The sequence below is a fragment of the Carettochelys insculpta genome, chromosome 1 (genome assembly GCF_033958435.1).
Source record: "Carettochelys insculpta isolate YL-2023 chromosome 1, ASM3395843v1, whole genome shotgun sequence".
NCBI lineage: Eukaryota > Metazoa > Chordata > Testudines > Carettochelyidae > Carettochelys > Carettochelys insculpta.
In genome coordinates, this window is record NC_134137.1 from 112,853,709 (window position 1) to 112,870,758 (window position 17,050).

A 17,050-nucleotide genomic window follows, 5' to 3' on the forward strand; every position below is an offset into this window, starting at 1 on the left:
GAACAGACACCATGGTTTTTACAAAAGGAAATGATGCCTCACTGATTTTCTTGAGTGGGTCAGCAAACATATGGATGGAAGGATCCAAAGTGATCCGAGTGCACGTAGATTTTAGAAAGCTTTTGAGAAGATCCCTTATCATAAGCAGTTAAGCAAAATAAGCTGTCATGGAAAAAAAGGGAATAAGCTTAGAATGGAGAGAGGTAAATAGTGGTGACTCTCCATGGTCTTTTGTGGGACCAGTCCTATTCAACATATTCATAAATGATCTGGAAAAAGACGTAAAAAATAAGGCGGCGAAATTTGCAAATGGTACAAATCTATCCAAGATAGTTATGCACCAAACAGACAGTGAAGAACCACAAAATAATATTGTAAATCTGGGTAACTGGGCAACAAAAAGACAGATAATATTCTATGTTAATAAATGCAAACTAATGTACATTCAAAAACATAATTCCAACTATACATATAAAATAATAGGATTTAAATTACTATTCAAGAAAGAGGTCTTGAAGGCATTGTGCATTGTTCTCTGAAAACATCCACTCCACGTGCAGAAACAGTAAAAAAAAAAAAAAACCCGAGAATGTCAGAAATCATTAAGAAAGGGATAGATAATAGGACAGAAAATTTTATTATGCATCTATATAAACCTTGTAATGGACCCTTCCATACTTAATGGAGAGTGGGTTATGAATATAAATATGTATAACTCAGAAATGCTTTGAATAAAAGTGGTTTGTGACCTATCATTTTAAATGTTATAACCTGTTAGATGTATAAATCCTGTTTTTGTGCATATATCATTTTTGTAGCAGAAGTTATAAGTAATGTCTGCATATTTGTATTACAAATGTTTGTCTCTGTGAAGACCTCAACAGGAGTGGCTACCTTATTGTGAGGGTATGGGTTATGAGGGATTGTAGTTCTTAGCCACTTAATGGGTGCCAATCTGCATCTGAGGAAATTGTCTGTGAACACGGGCATGTGTTTTATATAAATGTCTATATTTTTCAAAAAATACAGTGGTGTTTTTATTTTTACTGTTATTTTTTACTTTGGATTTCTTAAAAAGGGGATAGTTAAAATGTGCCTATTTATTTTTTAATATTTTTTTAAAATGGGAATTCCCTCAAGCATGTTTTTTGTTCATCCCTATAAAATCTTACCATTTGCTATCTTTTAACAGAAAAGGGCTATCATCAATTTGGTTTCCAATAACAGTTTCTTCTAGGTTTAAAACCTTAGACATTGACCGAGGTGTGGCGAAACACAGTGTCACTCCAAATTTCTCCATTTTATCTCTTTTCTGTAAGATTTATTTAGAGACAGTCCTATTCCAGGGTCATCATATTTTTCTGGCTCATCTTGATTCGGTCTCTTTCAACATTCACTGAGTTACGTCAGTTTTGAGGACTGTACCTGATTTGGTAATTCTGACGCTTTTCTGTCTGGTTCTAGGAGAAGCAAAGGCATTCCAGGCACATCCCATTTCCCTGGCACAACCACACCCTCGTGTTGCTTTAAGTTATGATAAGAGGAAGCTATATACCATATTTGATAATCCTAGCTCTTGCCATTTAGTTCTTGATCAAACAGATAAATTGACAAAGAGACAAACTTTCTAAAATATGTAGTAGGTGGTAAGCCTACATGTTAAATACTTATAAAGTCAGCCTATCTCAAATAAAGATATACTGGAATTGAAAAAGTTTCGGCAAAGGGCAACAAAAATAATTTGCAGTGTGGAATATCTGCCATATGTATAGAAATTATCAAGACTGGGACTTTTCAGGTTCGAAAAGAGACAACTAACGGTGATATAATAAAAATCTATAACATCATGACTAGTGTGGAGAATGTAAATAAGGAAGTATTATTTACTCTGTCTCATAATAACACAACTCGGGTCACCAAACAAAATTAATTAACAATAGAGAGGCAATAGCAAGTTTAAAACAAAAGGAAATACTTCTTCACGCACACAGTCAACCGCTGGATCTCTTTACCAGAGGACATTGTAAAGGATAAGTGTATAATAAGGCTTACAAAAGAACTAGATAAGTTCATGAAGGATAATTCCCTGAATATTTATTTGCCAGGATGGACAGGAATGTTTTCTCTAGTCTCTGTTTGTCAGAAAGTAGGAATAGGCAACCTGTTCTATTCATTCCCCCTGAAACACCTGATATTGGCCACTGCTGGAAGATAGCATACTGGACCAGATGGACCTTTGGTCTAACCCAGTATGGCCATTTTTATGTTCTTGTGACTGTAGGAGGGATAAAAGGAGAAACCCTGTCCAGTTGTGGGTTGCCTAGCCAGGAAGAAGATCTGTTGTTCTGCCTAAAGGGAGCTTTGCATTCAGAATTATGGAGAAATAGACCTGCTAGCTTCAATAGACATGGGGAGATGCAGTTAGTGTGTGGTCACCAAAAAAGAGAATGGGAAACAAACCAGTAGGAAAGGTACATTGTGTCCCAATAGAAAACTAGGGAACAGCCCAGTATTGTGATTTATTTGCTTTTTTAATTTTTTTGCTTCCGAACTTTTCAGGGTGGTCCCTCTCTTACTCCTCCCACTGAAGGGAGATAAAATTAACAGGACATATATCTAGTAGGCCCAAGTCCTGCTACAATTGTCACCAGAGGTTCATGGATGCAACAGGGTTCGTGGAGTGCTACATGGGAGTGCAGTTCCCCAATGCTGCTACAGATAGTTTTCAATCACAGGATTTTGTCATCCCTCGTGCCTCACAAAATTGATTTTTTTTTCTCCTTTATACTTTCAAAGCCTAGTACTAATTAGTTAATCAGTTTCCTGCTTTACGTTCTTTGCCAGGTTCTATTTCTCATCAGTAGTTAATTACTTTTGGAATATTTTATCTTAGTTGAATATTGTTTCTGTCTCTTTGGCTACATCTACACTAGTCAAAAACTTTGAAATGGCCATGCAAATGGCCATTTCAAAGTTTCCCAATGAAGCTCTGAAATACATATTCAGCGCCTCATTAGCATGCGGGCGGCCGCGGCACTTCGAAATTGATGCGGCTGCTTTGAAGTCCCCTTATTCCTAGGAATAAGCAAGGTTAGCCTAGGAATAAGGGGACTTCGAAGTAGGCAGGGTCCTTTCAAAAAGGAGCCCCGTCTGAACGAGCCGCGCGGCGGCCAGCCGCATCAATTTTGAAGTGCCACGGCCGCCCACATGCTAATGAGGTGCTGAATATGTATTTCAGCACTTCATTAATAAACTTCGAAATGGCCGTTTGCATGGCCATTTCGAAGTTTTTGGCTAGTGTAGACACGGCCTTTGTGCCCACCGAAAATACCTCCTCACCATTTTACTGCAGATTTGCTACTGGACAATGGCAAAGTTCAAGCTTAAGAATCAAATTATGAGACACCAAATGAGTTGTGAGATTGGAAGATTTACCAGACTATTCCCAGTGTTGTAATGCATGATCTTGCTGAAAGATTTAAACCTCAGCCTGCCACATCAATAGAAGTGAGTTGAAAATGAGTTAAAGAAAATTTACGTCAGTGTTTCTGGGACATGGGGATTTTAGAATGATTGAAACAGCACCAAAAGTAATTCTTCTCACATTACCTGTTGCAAAATTGTCACTCCCTTTGCTCTTTGCACACTATTTCAGAAGCTTTTTTAAATTAGACAAAAGCCAAGTTGATATAGTTTATTGTGCATTTTGGGACTTTAATTCTACTCATTAAAGGTCACAAAGACCGTGTGTATATTTACTTGACTTTGTGAAGGTGATAAAGCTGCAGCAATAGACAACCTGAAGGAGATCCACATTTCTTTATTTAAGCTTGATGTAGAAATCATTCATCTTTCTTCTCTAGGCAGCCCTGGTTCAATATTACAGAATAAAGGCATTATCCTTCACAACCTTTAGCTGGTTTCTCATTGATCACTGACATTAATATATCTGTATATGACACAACACAGCAAATTAATATAAATTTGAGCCCAAGCAATTTTATCTATTCTGGAGGACTACAAAACAGCAACATATGTTGTGGTAGGATACAACTCCCACCCCCACATCTTGCTAGGGGCTTGCATTGCTCCATCTGACTGGGGGTTTAGCCTGAACCCTACCTTTGTGTGTCTGGGCTGGTTGAGCAGTTTCTCCCCCTAGCCATTCTGGGCTTTCAGTCTCACTGGGGAAGGGGAGTCCAGGCACTCCTCCTTTGAGCCACGCCCTCCCCCCTGCTGTCTTTTGCAAATGCTTCCAGCCTCTGTGTGCACAGGCATGCATGCAAACCAGTCTCCTTGACTGTGTCTACACTATCCTCCTTCTTCAAAGGGGGCATGATAATCAGCCTGAGTGGAGAACACTAATGACATGCTGTGATGAATATGCAGTACCTTATTAGGCTAATTCTCCCCATGGCAACTTTGAAGTTGCAAACTTCAAAGTGCTGGCATGTCGTGTAGCTGAAGGCACTTTGAAGTACCCGCACTTCAAAGAAGAGTGCTGGTGGAGACAAAGCCCTTGTGTGTGATGGGTGGGTCTGTCCCATTTCTCTACCTTCTTCCATCCTTTTCTCCCCACCCCATTGACTGGACAGATTTTTTAAAGCCCTGTCAGTATGCTGGCCATGAGATCAGCTGGTCCTCACTGATTGAATGCAGTCCCTCCCTGCTGCTTTCACTTGAGGGCTTAACCAGTGGTTTCCCTTCTTCCTCTAGCCAGGGCTGGATCCTGAGCTGCCTTCCTCCTTTCCTACCATTGTCTGATGGCCTTTCCTTGTTATACTATGCTATGAGGTAATGTCAAGTGAGGTTGCAGTCACAATTCCTGTTAGCTAAATCTACTTTTTTAATTGGCATTTCTCTATTCTTTTAAAGTAAAATACCTAAATGTGAAGTAGACGCTTCCTTACTAGGGTAATACCTGGTAAAAATAGAAACTTTAGTGTCTTTCCCCACTCAACTCCCTCACCCTGAGAGGGAAATCTGATTACCTCTAGTTTATAGAAGGGGAACTTAGGTGTGAAGAGTCCCAATGCTTTACCCACAATTACAGTGGAAACCAGGGGTGGAGTAGGGAAATTAACCTAGGTCTGAAAGGAGTGAACCTTTCTCCAGCAGCTTTCTGTCTTTATCATCCAGTGATTTTGGTTGCTTCGGATATCACAGAATTGGACTATATTTTCACTGATCAGTGAGGATTGATGTAAATGAAGTTAGAACCATGGACTAAGCACTTGTGATAAACCCTTTTGTGCCATTACTACTTTGGATGAGATCAGGACATGAAAGTGGTGTTTAGCCATCTTTATGATTTCCTAATTCTAGGGTTGCCAGCAGATGCTTCGATACAGAAACATAAATTCGAGCAGTCTAATGGCTACTTTAAATTACATGGCTAGTCAGGAGACCAAATGAAACAAATAGGAAATGGCCTGGGTGGAGGTGAGACAAAAAGAAAATAAACATAGTGACCAACAGAAGTCAACCAACAAAGGTAAAGTAGGTCAGCTGTTAAGTGAGTAAACCAAGTGAATAAACATATGGGCTATGGCGACACTAACCCCAAACTTTGAAATGGCCATGTAAATGGCCATCTCGAAGTGTAATAATGAAGCATTGAAATACATATTCAGCACCTCATTAGCAAGCGGGCAGCCGCGGCACTTCGAAATTGACACGGCTCACCACCGCGCGGCTTGTCTCGACGGGGCTCATTTTCAAAAGGACCCCGACGACTTTGAAGTCCCCTTATTCCTGTGAGCAGATGGGAATAAGGGGACTTCGAAGTCGGTGGGGTCCTTTCAAAAAGGAGCCCCATTGAGACAAGCCGCGCGGCGGCGAGCCGCATCAATTTCGAAGTGCCATGGCTGCCCGCATGCTAATGAGGCGCTGAATATGTATTTTTCAGCGCTTCATTAGAAAACTTCAAAATGGCCATTAACATGGCCATTTCTAAGTTTGGGGCTAGTGTAGACACAGCCATGATGTGGCAATGAAAACTAATTGGCACTCAAATGGTGTAGATATATTATGTTGGTAAAGTTAATGTACTGCAGCAAAGCAGTCACTTAACTGGAGCTAATAGTTTAAAAAAATGCAAAGACTAGTTAGATGGCACACCATAACAAGCTCTCCATTAAATACCAGGAACAACACAAATTGGCAAACTTAATTAAAAAGCAGAAGAAATGAAAACCATTCAAATATGCAAGTTCCAGCTATTACATAGAGGTGCAAGAAGCTCTGAAGCTGTGCTGTTTGAGCCCAGGCAGCTGTACTTGAGTCAGTGGGTGTATAGCCTGCTAAGGCAGTGATTGTGGGGATCAGAATTAGGCCCCTGTAACATGTGGCAGTCTTGGGTCCCTTTGAGACAGGAGAAAAAATTAAAGTCCTAGTCCTCTACGAAGTCTGGAGAAAAATGCTAGTTAATAATACTAATAACCTATAATGAATTACTCAGGATGCTGAATCAATGTTATACTATAAATAGCCCCCTTGAAGCAGTTATTTTTTCTGTATTTTATGAATTTTATAAATAGCCTTGAGTCAAAAAGGAGCACCATTCCTAACTTCAAAGAGGTTTGCTGTTTGTCACCTAGCTTAACGTTTCCAAGTAGTAAAAAAAAACCCTATATGATACCAGATAGACCATGAAATAGGGAAAGTATGAGGGACTAAGAGAAGTTTTGTCAAACTTTCCCCAGAAATACACTGCACAGCACTGCAAACAAAGTTGAGAGGACTATGGGGGATATGAAAGTTAGAACTCATTTGTCACTATCCGGAGTCCCCTATGGCTTGGGACTTTTATCAGATTTCACCATTCAGAAAATAACAGTCTTTTCCCCAGTTTTATAAGGCCACTGACATTTTCCTCCCTATATTTAGCCTCTCACCTCTTGCCCTCTTGGTAATACATTATGCAAGAGGCCTGCATGATGAGTGCCTTTTGCAATACATCTGGCACTAAATTGCTTTTGTAAAAAATTCTCAAATTAAAAGAAACAGCAAAATATTTTTCATTCTTAACTGTAACAGAATAAATACTTTTCCATCTCTTCTTAAAACACATATCTGTAATTCCATAGGGTTACAGAAAAGATTTATAGACAGAATGCCTTTAATTCATGGTGAAGGTTTGATAACATTACAACAGGGTTTGGTACATTTTCTATTGAGATCTTTAGGGAATCAAGGTAACAGTGCTTAAAATACTATATAGGATATCAGACAGACTTTCAGTTATTCTCTTCAAAGAAATTGCTACATTTTTCAAATTCCACAGAACAGCATGGAAGCAAAAACAGCTCCGTTTGAATGAATTCTCATCACGAACAGGCTTACAGAATTGTGTGGAGGGTTTTATTTTTTTCTTAGAATCTCTCAAAAGCAGCTGAATTCAGTAAGCAAGCGATAAAACTTTAATGAAAAGGCATGCTGAAGCATTTGAAGTGGGGAAAACAATCACTTCACTTCTCATCAGACATGCAGGGAGATTAATCTGGAGCTCTTCAATAAATATAGGCAAGAATTTTATCTAATTACAGATGTCCCTCCCAAGTCATTAAGGAGTCCCTCACTGAAGGTCAAAATTCAAGGAGCAAAGCTTAAGGCCACATCTGTTTGTGACCTTGCTCACTACAGGGAGTCAAGAGCACTACTGCTTCACAGGACTTTGATTTGTGATTTCCTATTCCCAGCAGAACTGCTGGAGCTGGGCAAGAACATGTGACCTGCTGAAGTTCAGTGAGGGATGGAGGGGACGGAGAGACAAAGATGGTGGTGGGTACGTGGACAAAAACAGAACAAGAATGAGGTAAGATGATAAGGATAGAAGTGAAAAAGGAAGAGTTTATGATGTTATCATGCCATCTTTCTTTCTTTCATCTTAGAAAAAAAAAAGTGAAATGGAGTATATGTGAATAATTGTTTTCCCTGTCTGAGTATTTTGTTTCTTTATGTCATCTATAGCCTAACTGAAGAAGTTGGGTGGCTGACATCTTCTTATGTTACTACTATGCCAGTCACCAATGCTGGTAGGACATACACGTAGCTACATGCCGCAATGGAAAACAGGCCGCATCCATGCTCAGGTGCACTGCTGCATATGTCAGGGACAGACTCCAACTGCTGCAAGGCAGCAGAGAATGACATATATTCTCACTCCAGCAAGTAAAGGGTCTGGCAGTGGACACCACTTCATGTCAGGGTGTGTGGCAGCATCCCCGGCAGTCCTATTTCCATACCACTGGTAAGTATGTACGGCAGGGATAAGGAACTTCTGGCCCGCAGATCACACACAGTTCATCAGAGTTAGCTGTTGGAGGGCTGCTAGTGGATTTGTTTACCTGAGCATCCACAAGCAGCCAGGTGAACTGCAGCTATTGGAAGATAGGAGGCTCCATGCCTGTGGACGCTCAGAAAATCAGCTCATCTGAAGACCTGCCAGCAAGTAACCACAAAAATCGGTATGTCTCCTGTGGGATGGAGGTGTCCCCAACCCCGACGTAAGGCATAGAATTCCGCATCAATCACAGACATAGAATGAAACATATATGGCTGTTTCTAGACTAGCCCAACTTCGAAGAGGGCATGGTAATTAGGGTGTTAGGAGATTACTAATGAAGTGCTGCTGTGCATAGGCAGCACTTCAATAGGCTAAATCTCCCCCACAGCAATTTCAAAGTGTGAAATTTAGAAGTTCTGGCTTGTGTGTAGCTGCGGGTCAGCAGCAGGTACTTCAAAGTGCCCACGCTACTTCGGAGTCCCTTTATTCCTCAACATTTTGAGGACCCTGAAGTGGCGCGGGCACTTTGAAGTACCTGTGGCTACACGCAAGCCAGAACTTCGAAGTTTCACACTTCGAAGGTGCCGTGGGGGAGATTTTGACAAATGAAGTGTTGCGTATGCACTGCAGCACTTCATTAGTAATCTCCCAACACCCTAATTGCCACTCCTTCTTTAAAGTTGGGCTAGTCTAGGCACAGCCATATTAGTCTTATATTGCCATACACAAAGGATGGACAATTTCAAAGACAAAATAACATGCAGATTATATAATATTTAAATATAATTATTTTTATGTTTTTCCTTTTCATCTCCTTCTTAGTCTTTTTCTCTATTTCAGTTTTAAGTGTTATATCCCTATTTTTACTTTGCAATGACTGATATACGTTGTCTTATTTATGATCTTGTCTTTGAGTCTCAAGGTGACCTTGTGAGCTTTTTCATTTTTTCCAGTTGTCACGTGTTTATGTTTCTCAAGTACACGAGAACACCAATTTGCATCCTATTGTGTCTGTTGCAATTACATAATCACCCCCTGGGTTCAATCTGTGGTGTACCATGTTAGCTGAAGCTAAATGCATTAAAATTCTTGCTGTAATACCTGCAATAGACTTTTAAGGTTTCAAGAGTCTATTTTAAATTGCTGAATCCCCAAAGGAAAGCATAGGGGTTCCTAAAAGCTTGTGAACTCTTTTGAACTCTGCATTGCTGTGTACCTGCAGCAAGTCTGGCAAAATGAGTATTTCTTTTGCTGTTTTCCATACTGGAAGGAAAATTCATTTTTCCTTGGGCACTTTTGTCAATTTCCCTACATTTTAAAAGCAATTTTTCTTAGCTAACTACTGTATAGTCACTTCCCAAAAACATGTGTGAATCATTTAATGGAGATGGGAGCTGAAGAGCTGAGTGGCAAGTTACTGTGTCTCTTATTTTTCAATTGATCTGAATACAACCCAAGTGATTGCTGGCATTAAAACTCAACAGGTGTCTCCTGGAAAAAAATTAAGGTCAAGTGTGTTTATTGCTTTTACCATTTTCATTTTTCCTTGGGCACTTTTGTCAATTTCAATACATTTTATAAAGTTGACGGTGAGTACCCATATGTTTAGAAAGTCAACATAGTGTGTCCCTATTACCTTTGCTAAATTTGACTATGTCAGCAGTACATTGTGGATACCTGTTCCACAGTTTCTGCATCCCCATTGCATTCTGGAATTCTGTGCCAGAATTTTATGGGAAAAAATGTGTCACAAGTGGTTGTGGGTCTCTGAAGTCATCATCCCAGAGTGCACTGCCCTCACTACCTGCTCCCATAAAAACCAACTGCCAAATGCATTTTGTGCCACTTCTCCACAGTCTGCCCCAGCCCACGCTGTTACAAGGCTAGTGGGCCGGTCCTGAGAAACGTGAAATGTGAAATAAAAATCTGAAAAATTTAAATTTGGAGCTATTGAAAAATTGGGTTTTTTTTGTATTGTTGAAATGTTTCATTTTGATAGTGTTATTTTGATTCATTTCATTTTGACCTGGCAGCTGATTGGTGGGGGCGGGGGCAGCTATTTGGTACAGGGGACAGCCAAGAGCCTGACAGCTGCATGGTGATGAGGCGGCAGCTGGAAAGCCTGGCAACTATGTGGTATGGAGGGCAACCAGAGACCCTGGCAGCTGCATGCTGGAGGGGCAGCCGCAATGCGCAGTGGGCAACCAGAAAGGCAGGACAGCAACATGGTGCAGAGGGCAACTGGAGAGCCCTGCTGTAGGTGGTGCAGGGGGGTTGAGTCGAAGAGCTCAACAACCACATCGTTCAAGGAGCAGCTGGAGAGCCCAGGCTGATTCTTACTTTCTGTTTCCTACTCCCTGCTCATCTGAGCTGTGTCTACACGTGCACGCTACTTCGAAGTAGGGGCACTAACTTCGAAATAGCGCCCGTCGCGGCTACACGCGTTGGGTGCTATTTCGAAGTTAACTTCGACGTTAGGCGGTGAGACGTCGAAGTCGCTAACCCCATGAGGGGATCGGAATAGCGCCCTACTTCGACGTTCAACGTCGAAGTAGGGACCGTGTAGATGATCCGCGTCCCGCAACGTCGAAATTGCCGGGTCCTCCATGGCGGCCATCAGCTGGGGGGTTGAGAGATGCTCTCTCTCCAGCCCCTGCGGGGCTCTATGGTCACCGTGGGCAGCAGCCCTTAGCCCAGGGCTTCTGGCTGCTGCTGCTGCAGCTGGGGATCCATGCTGCAGGCACAGGGTCTGCAACCAGTTGTCGGCTCTGTGTATCTTGTGTTGTTTAGTGCAACTGTGTCTGGGAGGGGCCCTTTAAGGGAGCGGCTTGCTGTTGAGTCCGCCCTGTGACCCTGTCTGCAGCTGTGCCTGGAACCCTTATTTCGATGTGTGCTACTTTGGCGTGTAGACATACCCTCGCAGCGCCTATTTCGATGTGGTGCCGCGCAACGTCAAAGTTGAACATCGACGTTGCCAGCCCTAGAGGACGTGTAGACGTTATTCATCGAAATAGCCTATTTCGATGTTGGCTTCACGTGTAGACGTAGCCCTGGAGAGCAGTGCAGGTGAAAGCAGTGGTCAAAATGGACAAGTGGGGACATTGTGGGATACTTCTGGAGACCAATAAAATTGAATTAGATAACTCTGTGTCTACACTGGCATTAAGTCAACCCTTAAAATCAGCCTTATGATATTTGTAGTGAAGACAGGTACATTATAAAGTCAAGCTAACTCCCTTAAAATTGGCTTTATGCTCTAGTGTAGATATAGCCTTAGCAGAAATGACTGTGATGACTAAAGGCAATTTGGTTAAAACCACAAATCTGTGCAGTTTGACTTTCTTATACTCCTGAACTTCATAAAGAGGATGCAAAATGAACTGTGGGGCTGAGTTTTAGAAATGAGGTAGGAAAATGTGTGTAAAAGGAAAAAAGAGAAAATATAGAATATGAACAAATAAATCATTTAAGTATTGTACAATATAGTCACCAAAACCTGGAGTACCTACAGAAAAAAAATTGGACAGTCCTGTGTGTCAATGACCCATCCATCACAGTGCCTCCTCCCCACCACAAATAGCTATTCTGCAGCATACACGAGGTTCTGGAGGGGAAGTTAACAAGTGAGGGCTGTGTGCTACAGGGGAGGGGACAGGAAAGAGAAGGGTGGGGTTAAGGTGGGAGTGGGAAGAGACTGGATGTAATGGGATTTTGGGGAAAGGGAACAAGTGGGCAGTAGGGGAGGGAAGCACCTCTCAGCCTGTTACAAGCTCAGTTCCTATGCTGGACAAAAACATGGTAAGAGACAACCTCTGCCCCCCAAAACTGGCAATGTAAGTAGACAAATATTATCATTCCAATTTTACTCTTGGATAATTGAAATAAAGAGAGATTATGGCCTGAAGGCAGAAAAGCACTTGAACATGCACTTATTCTTAAGCCTGAGACAGAAGGCAATGTCTACGAAATTAAATGTGTTGAGAGTTAATTGTGCAAAAGAGCTGCAGAGTTATGCACATGACTTAAACCACGTTTCCCTAAATTCATGAGAGAGTCAGGATCTAAATCTAGATTGTCTGATTCCTGAGTTATTGTCTTTGTGGAAACATTGTACTTCCTCCTTAAGAAAGCTTTAGGGCTTGTCTACACTACCATCCTCCCTCGAAGGAAGGGTAGTAATTTGGGTGTTGAGAGTTTACTAATGAAGTGCTGTGGCGCATATGCAGCACTTCATTAAGCAAATTCCCCCCCACGGCAACTTCGAAGTTTTAAACTTTGAAGTACCGGCAAGCATCTAGCCGCAGCTCACCCACTGGTATTTTGAAGTGCTGGGGCAACTTTGAAGTCCCTTTACTCCTCAAAATTTTGCCCCAGCACTTCAAAGTACCAGCGGATGAGCTGCAGCTAGACGCTTGCCGGTACTTCGAAGTTTAAAACTTTGAAGTTGCCACGGGGGGAATTTTCTTAATGAAGTAATGCGTATGCACTGCAGCACTTTGTTAGTAAACTCCCAACACCCTAATTACCATCTTTCCTTCGAAGGAAGGTAGGAGTGTAGACAAGCCTTTAGTGTTCTTGTCAGACCTCTTTTACCTTATTTGTTTGAATTTTGATTCCTCTTACAAAACAGCTTGCTCAATTCATTATGCACATTAGCTTTTATGTAAGTTAGTCCCCATTTCTCAGAATTCTTCATACAGATGAGATTGCTGATGGGTCATTTTAATTTCATTCTTATTGTGATTTTATTTTCAGTTTTGCTCCAAACTTTCTGGAAGCAATACTGACAGTTTTTTAGGAAGAATTAATGTGAATTCTTATATAGAGAGGGAGAAGAATTCTGATTTTGTATGGAAATCAGAGGGGCTGACAGCCTCACCAAGTCTCTGAGCAAGGTGGGGAGGCCCTGCTCTGCAACCCAGGAAAGGCCGGGGCCTCAGGCAGCAGGAGAGGTGTCAGGGAAGACAGATCTCAATACCACTTGCACCACAGCAAACATCCATATCAGCCCTCAGTCCTGCCTGAACTATGCCATGTGGTGCTCTGGCAAATGATTTGAGTGTCCAGTAGTAGCAGTGGGAGTGGCTGAGAATTCCAGACCCTTTTGTACAGCCTGGTCCCAGGGGAATTGCCCCATTTGTCTTTGTTTTCCCATTGGCTGAGTAAATTCACCTCATGGTTTGCTAGCTTGGGTCCACTTGAGGTTCTGCTATTTTATGGCGCATTATAATTCAAGTTATGGGTTTTTTTAATGCAGTCTATGAATGTTGATTTCTGAGACATCTGTTTATATCTTGTGAGTTTTTAATAATCACTGACAGAGAAAGGCTGTGATTGCAGATAAAGATATAGGGTCTGATCCTACACTGATTTTGCCTGATCACCCTCAACTTTTTTAAGTAAAGAAAAATTGCAGGTTCTTCATTCCTCTGAAGATTTATCCATTTGAACATGATCATATTTGCCTTTCTTCAGATGGGGAATCCATTGTCCCTTTCATGGAATTTTGTTTTGTGTATTAGTGTTCTGAAGACCTAAAATATGTAGTACTTTTCAAATAATAATTACTAATGATGAGCTAACTAATGGAATAACAGTAAGTAGCTAATGAGCTACTTGATCATCTCTTCTATCTATTCAGAAATTTATGCAAAGGATAATACATTTATTCCATTTAAAAATCTTGATCTCTAGGAAAAGATTTTCACCTCCTCCTGGGATCAAAGGTGAAAATGAGATTAGTGGTCACATCCTTGTCCGTTATGCACAAACAAGGGACACAACTGCTGCACAATTTAGCTCAGTTTGACACAACTTATTTTCATGGACACATTTTTAAATAAAAAACTTGAATGTTGATAACAAAGATAATCAAATCTCAGCCAAGTTTGCAGAGAAAAAATACCATGAAGGCAACAGACAGGACTATATACATATACTATATACATAGTTAAGGCTGAATTGAATTTTGCCTTCAACACAGTTATATACAACTTATGGTACTTGAATGTCTGTGAACCCACACACTGAAAAACCATTGACAAATAAAACAGTGATACAATACTGTTTCTCTCTTCACCATTATCTGTAATAGACTGTCACTTCTCAAGTACAATTCATGAAGGAGTTCATGTCTAGATTGTTGTTTATTCTACAATGGTCTCTTGATTTTAAGGTGGTGTGAGTTTCAAGGTCATATATTTACAGCTCAGGGATTTAATCCTGTGGCAGTAGGTTTTATGAACCTCAAGAGTCAGCAACCCCCTCTGACACAATTTGTGTTGTAAGGTACTTTTGCTCTGTACCTCTCATGCTAATAATGTACATACTGTGATGTTACCATATATATTTAGAGTATGGATCTAGTATCCACAGTGTTTCAGTTCAAAGGGGAAAAATGAAGTTCCTAGACTATTCTTTGATTTTTACATTAAAGTGACTCTTTGGCTTATGTTAAGAACAGAAAATAAAAACACCCATCAAACATGACTGCTCTGGGAATAGTTTGTGTTGAATTTCATGTCTTTTTGTGATGTGCTCAACAAACAGGCAAAATGACACATGGATTGGGGCATGATATACAGGTTGAACCTCTCATCTGGCAACATACATAATCTGTCATTATTCTGGTTAGCCGGATGACTACTTATCATGGGTGTGGCCAAATTTCCTGTGGGCCCATACATTTTTTTAAAGCCATCAGTCCTGGCTCTCAGGCTGCGTCTACACTATCAAGTTCTTTTGAAAAAGTTGTGCCTTTTTTGAAAATCCTCCTGGATCATCCAAACACAAATCACACTCTGTTGTTATGAAATCAGAAGAATGCACCCTTTTTTCAGCAGATATCTTCCACTCCCAAATGCGGAAGGCTACCTTCTTTCGAAGGAGTCTTTTAAAAAAAGGTGTGTGTAGATGTTCCGAGGGCCCTTCTTTTGAAAAAAGAGTCCTCCATGGTGCCGGCCACTCTGGCCAACACTATTGGAGCTCTATGGTCCCTGTGTCTTGCCATATTGAAGGAGCAGGGAGACTGCAGATCCCATGGAACGAAGCTGGGAAAACGGAGGCAGCAAGGCTTCAAGCCCAGCAGCACCATGCCCTTATGGCCACCCTCTTCAGAAACCAGATGCACTAAGGCTAAGAGCCAGCCACCACATGACCGTCCAGGGACCTCCAAGGAGCCAGCCAAGGGGTTCCAGGAGCCCACGCCCAGCCACAAATCAGAGGGCTCCTCATGGACTAAGCATGAGCTCCAGGACCTCCTGGGCCTCTGGCAGGATGAGGAGATCCTGGTGGTAACAGTTTGAGAAGAGGCAGAACACCCCCACCTATGGCTGTCTGGTGACCGGACTCACTGCCCAAGGACACCCTGCCTGGATTTTGGAGCAGGTGTGTTCCAAGGACAAATAGTTGCACCAGGGCTACGTTCAGGCCAGAAATGCAGCCAGGCCCTTTGTGGCAGGGCCATCCACCTGCCCCTTTTAAAAGGAGCTGCATGGTCTCCTCACAGATGAGGACAGCTCCCCCCCAGCACTTTCCTGGATCCGAGTTCTGAGGAGCCCCCTGCAGTGCTGGAGTGGGAGCCAGAGACAGTGACAGACCAGCCAGGACCTTCAACCCGGACCATTCAGCCAGAGCTGAAGCCAGAGACAGAGGCCCCCTCAAACAGCAAGTCCTCAGATGGGGTCCTGATCATCATCATGCCCTCAGGATTATCGAGCCAGGTGACCTCCAGCAGGGTATCTCTGGACATCTTCCAGGGACCCTCCACTAAGTGCTCTATGCATCGCACACCCCTGACCATGGGCGGGGGGGCTGCCCAACACTCCCTTGGCCCAAGGTGGGACAGCTACCTGGACAAAGGCCTAACCCTAGATGAAAACAATGAGAAGTCCTGTCGCACCTTATAGACTAACAGATATTTTGGAGCATAAGCTTTTGTGGGCAAAGATCCCTAAACTCTCCACTACACTGCAGCTGATGAAATGGGTCTTTGCCCACAAAAGCTTATGCTCCAAAATATCTATTAGTCTACAAGGTGTCACAAGAGTTCTAATTGTTTTTGTGGATACGGATTAACAAGGCTAGCCCTCTGACACTTGACCCTAAATGTGCCACTGAGGACTGGTCCCTGCCATGCCAGTCCACATAAATGTCCATAAAGAATAGCCTCTGGTCCACCAGAGCATGAAGCACTACTGAATGGTAGCTCTTATGGTTCACGTAGCAGCCCATGCTGTGGTCTGGGCCTTGGATGTCAATGTGCATGCTATCGATGGCGCTGAAGCAGTAGGGGAAGCTGAGAACAGTGAAGCCAGTGATGGCTGAATCTAGGTCCCTAGCGGAGATGACCTTCTGGAGCAGCATTTCATTGATCACCTTCACAACCTGCAGGTGACAGAGAGCAAGCACCCTTGTGACTGCGTAAAGAGGTGTGTCTGGCCTGGGCAGGCTCCCCTGCCCCCTCCCGGCCAGCTCTTGGACCCCCAGGCCATCTGGGCACCCTTTCCCCCATGAGGCCATCCCTCTGGCAGCTGGCCTGTTTAACGGTGGGACATCATGGTCTTGTTTTCTAGGCCTCCTTGCCCCCAGTGCTCTGCCCTCTTGCACTCCCATCCCCTGGGAGTCCATCTTACCTGGCAGCCCCTCCCTACTCCCCTCCCTCTGTGCTTGTGAGTAGAGCATGCCTTACTTCCATGAGGTCAGCCCCAGGGGTCAACTTGACCACCCCAAGCTGCTGCCCCACAGAATGATAGCTGCCTGGGG

At 42.5% G+C, this 17,050-nt stretch overlaps 1 long non-coding RNA gene across 4 annotated transcripts in view; it reads left to right on the forward strand.

Annotated features, from left to right (window-relative positions):
• The window catches only part of LOC142011057 (uncharacterized), a 146,331-nt gene that overhangs the window by 23,819 nt on the left and 105,462 nt on the right, over nucleotides 1-17,050 (forward strand). For 2 of the 4 annotated variants that reach the window (XR_012644953.1, XR_012644951.1), the window contains exon 3: nucleotides 7,701-7,816. This is a non-coding gene — a long non-coding RNA (uncharacterized LOC142011057). The remainder of the gene's footprint in view (nucleotides 1-7,700; nucleotides 7,817-17,050) is intronic. The other 2 variants (XR_012644955.1, XR_012644949.1) reach the window with 1 other exon arrangement.